General features: G+C 37.4%; 1 long non-coding RNA gene across 1 annotated transcript; it reads left to right on the forward strand.

The window, feature by feature from the left end:
* The first annotated feature begins 9,383 nt into the window (after window positions 1-9,383).
* On the forward strand, window positions 9,384-10,060 carry LOC141909800 (uncharacterized). The gene is made up of 3 exons (XR_012619789.1): window positions 9,384-9,462; window positions 9,552-9,912; window positions 9,983-10,060. It is a non-coding gene; the product is annotated as an uncharacterized LOC141909800 (long non-coding RNA).
* The last annotated feature ends 727 nt before the right edge of the window (window positions 10,061-10,787 follow it).

Consider the following 10,787-nt stretch of genomic DNA (forward strand, 5'->3'; position numbering starts at 1 on the left):
GTGGATTTAGGGGCTAAAGTTGTGAAAAGTCTCACAGATGGACTATCGGTTGGACATATACTCTACACGGATAACTATTATACGTCTCTGGCCCTCTATGAGTATATGAAAACAAAACTTATAGGAGCCTGTGGAACTGTAAAGGCAAATAGAAAAGGCAACCCAGCGTGACTAAAGAGGTTTGTAAAAAAAAACAAAGGTTGATGAACTTTGCGGCATATCTCCGCTGTTTCTTCATAATGGCAATGTTCTTGCCATTGGTTGGGTCGACAAACAACCGGTGTCCCTATTATCAACCGTGGACACAGCCGAATCAGGGGAAAAGCGGGTTCGTGATAGAAAGGAGATGGCTATAGAACTGTCCGCAAGCCATCGGCTATATGCAACTAGAACAAATTTATGAGTGGGGTCGATAGAAATGATCAGATGAATTCATATTTTACTATAGATCACAGTGAAGTTTGAAATGGTGGAAAAAGGTGTTTATGCACCTTGTGACTACCACTGTTACGAATGCATACATATTGTATAAATCGGTGACAGATAAGCCTATGGAAGATCGGGACTTCCGCCTACAACTTGCCCATCAGCTGATTGAAGGTTACAAACGCCCTACGAATAATGCGGGTCGACCAAGGGCATCAATGGACAATGAGCAGAGACTAACTGGTAGACACTTTCTGGAAAAGGCACAGGGTAGGCCAGATTGTAGTGTGCACCCTAAGGACGAATGGGAAATATATAAGACGGCATCAGACACAATTCAAATGTGAACAATGTAAAGTCGGATTATGTGTTGTTCCATGCAATGAAATTTACCATTGCCAAACCGATTATCAACGATTCTACAGGGAACATTACCTTGATGTATAAGGTAGGAACACTTAATATTGCTTTTAATTCCCAGTAACTGTACTCTGTGGGTGTTGATACAGTGTCATTTGAAAAAAAAATGTTTACTTTTCAGAAATTTGTTGAAAATTCCCAAAATTTTGGGGGTTTGTCAGATATTACCACCTGCATATATACCCTTTGTCAATGTTTTTAAATAGAATATTAAACTTCAGAATGTTTCCTACAGCCAGCTTTTTACAATGAAGGTCTATCACTAATACTTTTGGAATTATAGAAATTATAGAAATTTAGACATCGAATTTGGGGATTTTTCAACGGGAAATCCGGGTATGTCGGGATACAATTTCAATAGGAAACTTGGTCAAGTAAGAGTTAAAGTCATGAAACTCGTCATGGATCTGTGTATTTTCCATTGCAAATTTGTAGACATGTTATGACATGCTCTGTGATGGAGGCGAAATTCAATGTCATTTGTTTGTGTGCATTTCTGCCCACTTTTCCAATTGGTTTAGTGTCCCTGGAGTCTTAGTTATATTTGATTTTTAGTTTTTCAGAAATATCAGTGATCGTGATCATGGTACTGTTGCTGATCGTGTCGAGTTGTGTAATCTTCAAACTATCATATCAAATACTAGCCGTAGTAAACCAACCAATTTTGAGGAATTGACTGAGGTAAAGAGTACTTCATAAATGATCACAATTTTGCCTAAGATAGCTTTGAATATTTCATATATTTTTGGCATAAATGTGATATATTTAAATACTTAAATTTAAGCAACCTAAAATAAAATTGGTTCCGACCAAAGATCTGAGGAACAAGGAAAATGTTTTCTGTACTTATGTTCGTAAAGAAAACAGGTAGGCCCATACATCATTTATCTATTTTCAGTTTTATGTTAATCCAACTAGCTACATGGCGAGCTATCGCAATTTTAGTCCATTTGTCATCAAGTAATTTTGGAAATTTTTGAAGACGTAGGATTTTCTATGTTCACTATGCATCCTCTAATTTAGTATTAATGAACTCTTAATTTGTAGTATGTTTTAATTCAAATAGTATATACTTAGTTTGTATGCTCATGATAACTTTATGGTGTTCCACGTTAAAATATGAATAAATTGGATATATGTATCAGTAATATGAATTAATTGTCCTTAAGATTGTATCTACTCACACTACATTCATGAGGGGGATTTTTACCTACCTTGAAGAATTGGGGATTACCAAGGGGATTTTTACCGCCAACCGTTTGGCCTAACCAGAAACCTCAGACCAGACTCGCGCCAAATTTTAGCGAAGGCCATATCATTGTGTGTGAATTGTTTCAGATTCCAGAAGTCACTCACTTCACTTTAAGCACTGTTTAGAATCAATTGAGTGGTTTATGTGTCTCTGATTAGGCACAGGCTAAATTTGGCTTGGGTTAGTTAGCCCAAAATCCTCTCTGTGTGATTGCAGCTTTTACTTAAACGGAGCCATTTTTAAATATACCATACAAGCACTTACTTGGCTTAAGAGGGGATGGATTCATTGAGTCATTATAGGTGCAAATTTAGTTCTAAATGATGAATGATCAGGAAACTGACTTTTGAATACCAAAATAACAACAAACCAATATTGTGTTTTTTTCTCCAGTTGACTTCATGAATATTTTTATTTTTATTATAACTGTTAGGGGCACTTGAAAATTCTCTTGATGAGGGGTGCTTTATGATACATGTTTAAAGCTAATGCATAGAAAGAACCTTTATCTATTATCTAATGTTGAGATATGTATTATTTACATTCAAGTCCATTCTTTTTGAAGGATAACGCTCCAGATTATGACCCAATATCTGGAGCAGATGCTGAGAACTCCGTGAATGGTGAAAATAACTAAAGTAAAATGGCTATCCAAAAAACAACATCTAAACTGATTCATTTATGAGAAGATGCTGGTACACACGTTTATTACATATCGCAGAAGAAGAGGGAATTGTCAAGGTTCTTGATTGAGGCTCGGAAAGAAGATAATTCAATTGTTTCCATGCCTGATTGCCTTTTTCCAACAAAATACTCATCCATCTTAGAAGCTGTCTGAATGGTACGTGGATTTGATAATGCTAGTCATACAGGCATTCACTTAAAAAATGTTGTAGTATAGTTGAAAGCGAGTTTATACAGTGTTCAGGTGACAAAACGATCAAGTTAGTTGGAGAATTAAAATGAATGCTGGAATACGAATCGTCTGATGAGATATTATCTCATGCACTTAGGACTTCAAAACATAATAAACTAAACAAACCCAAACTCATTCCATTAGCGTCAGATGTGAAACAACTTTAAGGTTATATAAATGAAAATATGGAGAAGATTGCAAAAATGCTAAAGGAAAACAATTTCACCAGGGATGACTGGGGCAAATTGTGCAAATTAGCCCTACTATCGTTGTACTATTCAATCGTAGAAGAGGGGGAAGGCTTCGAGTCTTTTTGATAAAACATATAATGATGCATAACTCAATCAAAATTAACGGGACTTCGAGCTTAAAAGCCTTCCATTGTTTGAACAGAAGTTGTGCAAAAGTCTGCTAAGGATCGAAAAAATTGGCCAAAAAAACAGAATCGATGTTTCATTTTGGACAGTATATCTATGCCATAGTGAACCAGTTGATGTCATGTATATATTATAGAGTGGCCATAGTCTTGAAGCCCTGCCCTGCTTTCTTTTGGAAGCGATCTTTGTCGCCTCTTTAAATTTAACCCAGACGAGGAAAATACTACACAGACTATATTTTTGATGATGTGTGAGAATATTGCTTATTTTCTAGATTTTTATTTTCTCACGACTCACAGGTCGGCCAATCTCGGTTTCATAACTTATTTGGCAGTTCTAACTCCAACTCTCTGTCTCTTTCTCAAATGTTTACTAAACATTTATAATGAAACATAAGCATTTAACTGACATGTGACAGACTGCCAAATTTACATTAAATATTCAAAAGTATGATGATACATCCAACTCTACCAATTTAATGGCCACCCTCAACCAGTTGATGATTTTGCCATTGAGAGAGATGAATGAAAAACTTTTTTTTTTGAATCAATTACCTTTCCCCAAAGCCTGCTATACTTGTTAGAGGTCCTCAGTTTATAGTCCATACACACTATTTGCTCATGTCCTACTTTACTAGAGGTCCTCAGTTGTTTGTCTAAGTCCTTGCACTTATTTTATGTAGTCTCACAATAGTAGTGAAGACTGTCCTCATTTGGTTGTGTGAGTCCACACCTTTCCATACAGACCCTCGCTCATAAGTGTAGCAAGGTAAACACAGGTGGTTTACACAAATCCTCGGAAGTCACCTTTGTGCATGCCCCTGGTCTAGTCTCGAAAGTCTAGTTAAACCCGTATGTGTACGTGCGTGCATGTGTGTGTGAAGAACGAATATATGTTACTACGCATGTGCTCTTCCCAAAAGAAATGTAGTTCCAACAAAAAATTAATAACTACATCAACAAATAACCAATGCTTTTCGACGAAATTCAATGGGGGTAGAGATTTATAACTGCATGGGATATTTTGAAAGTTCTGAACAGAAACCAAGCCTCTGTCGCAAGTTACTTTGTACCAAAGGAAGAAAGTGTCATTTGTGAAAATGGACTTAGCAAAAAGTTTTTTTACAATAAAGTTCAAGATGTCCAACTTGTATGATATTTTTTAAATCCAATTGTGCCTGTACTCTTACGTATGGCCAGCGGGTCATGGGTGAAGGGCCCTGTTTTCAGCCGAGTGACTTTGGAATTTTCTCCCAAAGACTTTTGTTTAGAAAATCCTCTGATTGGTTAGCTTACTTCACAGCAGTTTAAATAAACGCACGTGCGAAGCATTACTGTTGCAGAAAAACTCTCTGATTCTTAATACAATAGTGCTCGGAAAATGAATATCAAGAAATTTGCGCTTGTATTCTCAAAGATGTTAAGGAAATGAGAAACTTTAACGGAGATTAGAACAATTACACTCTTGAGACGATCTATGAATGCGATATTCATGATATATTTCGAATCCGACTTCTGACCAAAATTCTAGCTCATCCACTGACAGTTTCTAGCTCATCCACTTGTCAGGATAACGCCCGGTTATGGAATATTGCTGATGTCGTCTTTATGTATGTTATTCAGAGCAATAAGATTTATTTGAAATTATTACTCAACTTCAAGTGCTGCTGCCACGTCCCAACCAACCATAGCTAACATGGCAGATGAGATGCCCTGGTGAACATTTATTTGAAATTATTACTCAACTTCAAGTGCTGCTGCCACGTCCCAACCAACCATAGCTAACATGGCAGATGAGATGCCCTGGTGAACATATTGAGGCGCGATGAAATCCATCTTCCATACTGGTGGACACCTTACCTGTTTTAATCCTAAAAGCAAGTTTCATGTAAGTCCATCAAGAATTGTAGGCTCGTGTTAACATGATAATTCAAACTGGTACTGTACTGGTGGCCATATTTGATATCAGATAACCTATACTTATAATAGGGGTGGACATCTCACCTGCCTCAATCCTCAAACTGAGTTTCATGAAAATCAATCAAGAATTTTAGGTTGTACTCTGCTAACAAAACAATTCAAGATGTATGCCCTGGCAGCTATATTTGATGGCCAATGGTCTCTATTTTCAAAGAAGGAGCACATGTTTCCCGCCAAAAATCCATCGAGAATAAATGGCTGTAAAATGCGCAAACTCAAGATGACCACCCTGGTGGCCATATTCATCACCTCCATTTCCAATAGGGTGGAAATCTCACGTGCCCCAATCCCCACCAGGAAGACATAATGAAATATGATTCATTTTCAAGGTGATCCGAAATTGTCACTTTTCATGCATTCAGTATGGTGGCCAAATGGAATATCATGTGACATTGAAACACACAGGGGCTTATCAATCCACCAACTACATATTTGCTTCACATATCCTGACTCCAGGATGCCCCCCTACACTTTGTTGTGTTAAGTATGGAAGAATTAAAAGATGGTTCAGTGTTGAGTATATATAATAAATTATGTATGCACTTGACATTTAAACTCTTCGCTACCATGCGTGACGTATATTTACGTCGCAAATATATTCATTTACAACAATTGCTGGTGTGGTGAGTCACTACGCCACTGGTGTATAGACGTACTAAATGATCGTCTGCTTCAATTTAGTTACACTATTACTCATAGATGGCGAATCAGTGCCTCAAATACTGAACTGAATCGAATTGAATTTATGTTTGAGTGACAACATGCACCACTTTGCACGCGAAACAAGAAGGCATGTGCATGAGTTTTTTGTCTGTATCTTTTAGCTGTTTCTTTTATAAAATGTCATCCTGGTCCAGATTTAGTAGACAGTCAATCACTACACGATAAGAATACAAAAAACTTGCTGGAAATGGATCATCACAAGTTATTCGATCAAAATCCATTGATCGATCCACAAATCAATCAAAAAATCGATTAATAATTATTGGTGATCAATTTCTGATTTAATCGATTTAATTCTAAACAATACCATCTGATAGCTGAGGACCTTAGCTTTACAAATATATTTGGTTTGTAGGGGTGATTATTAGTATTTTCTGAGATCTAAATAAAAACACAAAAATATGTCAAAATATGGGAAATGCTCTGGTGAGGGGCGTTACATTACCTATGTTAGAGAAGAGGATAAAGATTCATGTAATATACCTTGTCCTTAATTATCATAAGGCTATTTACCACCATGACGTCAAAAATTAATACTTTCATCCAAATATCCATGAAAAGGCTGGTCATGTATGAGGACATGAACAGCATTAGGAAGTTGATTCGTTAAAATTCAAAGAACTATTTGAAATCAGATGGCTGTCTCTTGGTGAATATGAGATTTTTTATTCGTCATTTTGAACCTTGCTCCCAATAAAAGAATCAAATTCGATAATTTGCTATATGTTGCTGCAGTTTATGATAGAGGATGGTTCATAGGAATAAATTACAACATATCTGAAGAGAACGCAGATGCCCAAATACATTTTATTTACATACAGCTGGCCGCAACAAAGCGACATATGTTGGGTGCCATTCCAACATATTTCAATTTCTAATAGCAGGATGTAGAGCTCGACAGTACGAAATAGATCAAGAGGAACTGTTGAAAGTTCAAAGGAGTTATTCCCAATTTTTGAAAACTATTGCGGTAAGTAAACGGTATTGGAAACGATTTCAAAACATTGAAAAGCGCTGGAGAGGCGAATACCTACCGACGTTGAATGAATCACATGCAAATTGCTGTAATTAAGGACAAACCTAGATTGTAATTCGAAGTGATTCCGAAGTTTGCACAGCCAAAACATCTTGTGACAATACGATAAATACAAATGTAGGTAAAAATCGCCCGTGTATGTGTATCACCACGCCCCATGAGGAAAATCACACACAGTAAAAGTCTCCTCAATTTCAGTTTTCTATCAAAGTATAAAACCTAAGTGAAAAAGATATTACTTTTTATATTAATATTAAGGGTACACAAGTATTTTACTAATACTTTTAAACTAGATTTCTTGATAGACATTTTCAAAGCTACGATAATATCATTTTTATGCATGTTGCTTGCTAAAAGTCACAGAATGATGTAATTTTCATGCACGTAGCTAGGTAAAAGTCACAGATTATACAAGGTGAATATCATGAAAAGCACCACTGAAAATTTGAAATTTTTGAAAACTATTTATGTTTTTCTAGAAAAGAATATTGAAGTATTTTATTATATTTTTAAAAGATAAAATATTTCAATGAAAGATAAACATTACATAAAGGCCTGATAATCAACACCCCCCATCTTCTTGTTCTAGTTTTACAAGGCCGGCAATAAGTAGGCCACATCATCCCCCCTCCAGTTTCATCCATATCGCCGCGGCCGTAGAAGTACTACTAGTACTACAAATGCAAGTAGTTGTCGAAGAAGTAAGTTGGTGTTTCTTTCATGAAATGCCATTCGTAGTAGTCAATACCAGTTACGCTTACCAGTATTTCAAAATGTAAGAACCAACCCGTCCACATGAACACCTCTGGACACCCGGACCTAGTATACTCGCATTACGTTGGATCATGTATATAAGTTATTTGCCGCCCGGACATTGTCCCCAGGTTTATCACATATTGATGTCCAGCCCGCGGTCGACGTTGTCCCCGGCGGATATGGTTGTCCCTGGGCGCCGTGTTTGTTTCGGACCCCGCGTTGTCCGGGAGCCTAGTGTATATAGTTGCAATGTGGAACGACCGTGACTATGTAAATAATAAAAGTATATTAGAAATTATTCCGAGGTACCCCGTTGGATTTAATCTGTTGAAGCTGCAAAATAAATTTTTATACATACAGTTAATTTTCCAAATTATGAATGCCATTTTTGAGTTATCGGGGATCTGCCGAGTGAGGAAGTGAGTCAGACTCATAACTTTTTAGGACACGATGAATCTGGTCAGCTGAGGAGAGGCCGGAGTCACGCTACCGACATTTTATCCGGCAGAGGGTTCCAGCTCAATTACTCGCCTCCAAGAAGAGGACGAGCAGACCTGGACGTACCCATCAACAGTGAAGAGGTACAAAGAGATAGGGGTGCCCCAAGAAGATCCTGGCCGGAGCTCCAAAGGGGGCGCCCGAGAGGATCCGGGCTGTATGGAGGCCCAAGTTCGGTGGAGGCAGGACAAGCACAGCTGGGCAGGAGTTGCTTGTACCTCACCAAATCCAAACGTTATGGAGAAGCTATTTTGGTTACCGTGCCCACGTTATCCGTTACAGGTCTCTATGGCACAGGTGACCACACCACATAATAGGTCACTCAATTCCTACATAATTCAGGTGCAATGAACTAATAAGTCGAAAGTTCTAGGTTTGAAAATCACTCTCCACTAGTATTTAATAAATCTACCTACCGGGGACCCTAATCGGTCTACGGCCTTGACTACAGTAGTCTCAATTCAATCCATTCGTTAACCAGTCCAATGTCATGCGCAGCAACCCACGATGCTTGTGAATTAGTGACGTCTGTAACCAGTATAGTGCCGTCTATAACAAGTATAGCCTCTATATGTATACTGTATTTCATAAATGTATATTGTATACTGGCGCCTCTATATGTATAATGTATTTCATAAATGTATATTGTATAATAGGAAATACTGACAAATATAATATAGAAAAACATGTTTATAAATATTGTCCCGAATTTCATGCCATAGTCTAAGAGAAAATCCATGTACATAATATCCAGTATATCTCTACTGCGCGTGCTGGTACCACAAGATTATTTCAGATGGAACAATGTGTTTACTCTGGTGGAGTATCGATTATAAAGCTGTTCAGCGGAAAGTGGTGTTTGCTGTAATTTAGACGATAAACGGAGAATAAATACAGCGATGTTGAATCAGAGGCAACAGATGACATTTTCCCGACCAAATGGGTATTTGATGGGAAAATGAAGTGCTTTTAATCACCTTCTGGTACAAATGAATCCGTGTCGCAAATGGTGAAGGACTGTGACTGCGCACACATAAGATCCTGGAATGAATCTTATGGAAGAGTACTGGGCATAACGGGTAAGTAAATCAAGATTGGGGATCAATGAAATGACGTGTTTACTCTGATACTAGAATAATTTCTTCAATGTAATGTTTTTGGTTTGCAGGTGACAGCAAAGGCCAGAAAAATGATCCAAAAAGCTGAACATCAATCTGATGTCTATAGTACAGACATTGATGGTCCACCAAAAAAGGCTGCAAAAAGTTATTTTCAATTTTACAAAATGATAGTTCACATATTGTTTTTCTCGTCCATCACTGAGGGTTATTAGCCTTATTTCAGACCTTATCCTAGTGATTTTTCAGACCCAGAAGTCAGTTCTAGTGATGAATCCCCAACTTGCCACCACGAGTTGATCGTCAACACCCAAAAATCGCCGCTCCTTACCACACCCTCTATCACCTCCTACTACGTTGAATTTATGTGTAACTCGGTGATACCAGTACAAGTTCTGTACTAGTTGGTGGGTAAGCTGATTTTTTCTCATTTGATTGATCATACACCGATGGAATCAATTACATTTTAACAAACATCTAGTTCTTTTAGAGAGGAAACTTGATAAAATTTTGGAGTTGCTAGTTGAGGTCAAATCGGAACAAAAGCATTAAAGTAAGGCACACCCTACACTAACATAAAATGGTCGAACGGAAGTTGCTTAGTTACCGGATGATATAGAATTACCTCTTGATGAAAAAGAGCACTTTGATAGGCTTGCAGGGAGACTTGGCGACCAGGCCATCAGCGAAGGGCTAGTAAGTAATCATTATTATTATCAACATAAAGTTTAAGGTTTTATATCAAAAAAGGAGCTGCTCAGAAATGAAGAACAAGAGGCCCATGGGCCTTGAAGCATTGGTTGATTATACTGTGGTAAGGTATTAAGCCGTTAACGCTTTACATCTGCCAGAAAATGTTCTATGACAATGTTCATTGGGAGGACCAAAGACTTAAGAATTGAATGAATTTCGTAATTCTGCCGAACGATTTAGCCTACACTATTTGTATTTGTAAACCTCATTAATGCGATTTTGTTAAAGAAGGAACTAGTTTATTCTAGCAAAGAAAAATTTATATCAATCAGGATTTGTATACAAAAACCAATTTAACAACAATTTCGCACTTTTGCCTACACAAGATTCGCATTTAAAGTACAACTGTAAGGGTAATCATGACTGACTGTGGTTTTCCTAGCATGAACTGTTAGACCCTATTGCGGAATAATGAAAACAAAAACAGAAAGATTTTTCTGAATGCAAAATACATGCATAATGATGCATTAAGGTAGATCAACCGGACAAACGTACGCATCAAAACATCGCACAGAGTGCAATGCCGGCATTGA

The sequence above is a fragment of the Tubulanus polymorphus genome, chromosome 8 (genome assembly GCF_964204645.1).
Source record: "Tubulanus polymorphus chromosome 8, tnTubPoly1.2, whole genome shotgun sequence".
Taxonomy (NCBI): Eukaryota; Metazoa; Nemertea; class Palaeonemertea; order Tubulaniformes; family Tubulanidae; genus Tubulanus; species Tubulanus polymorphus.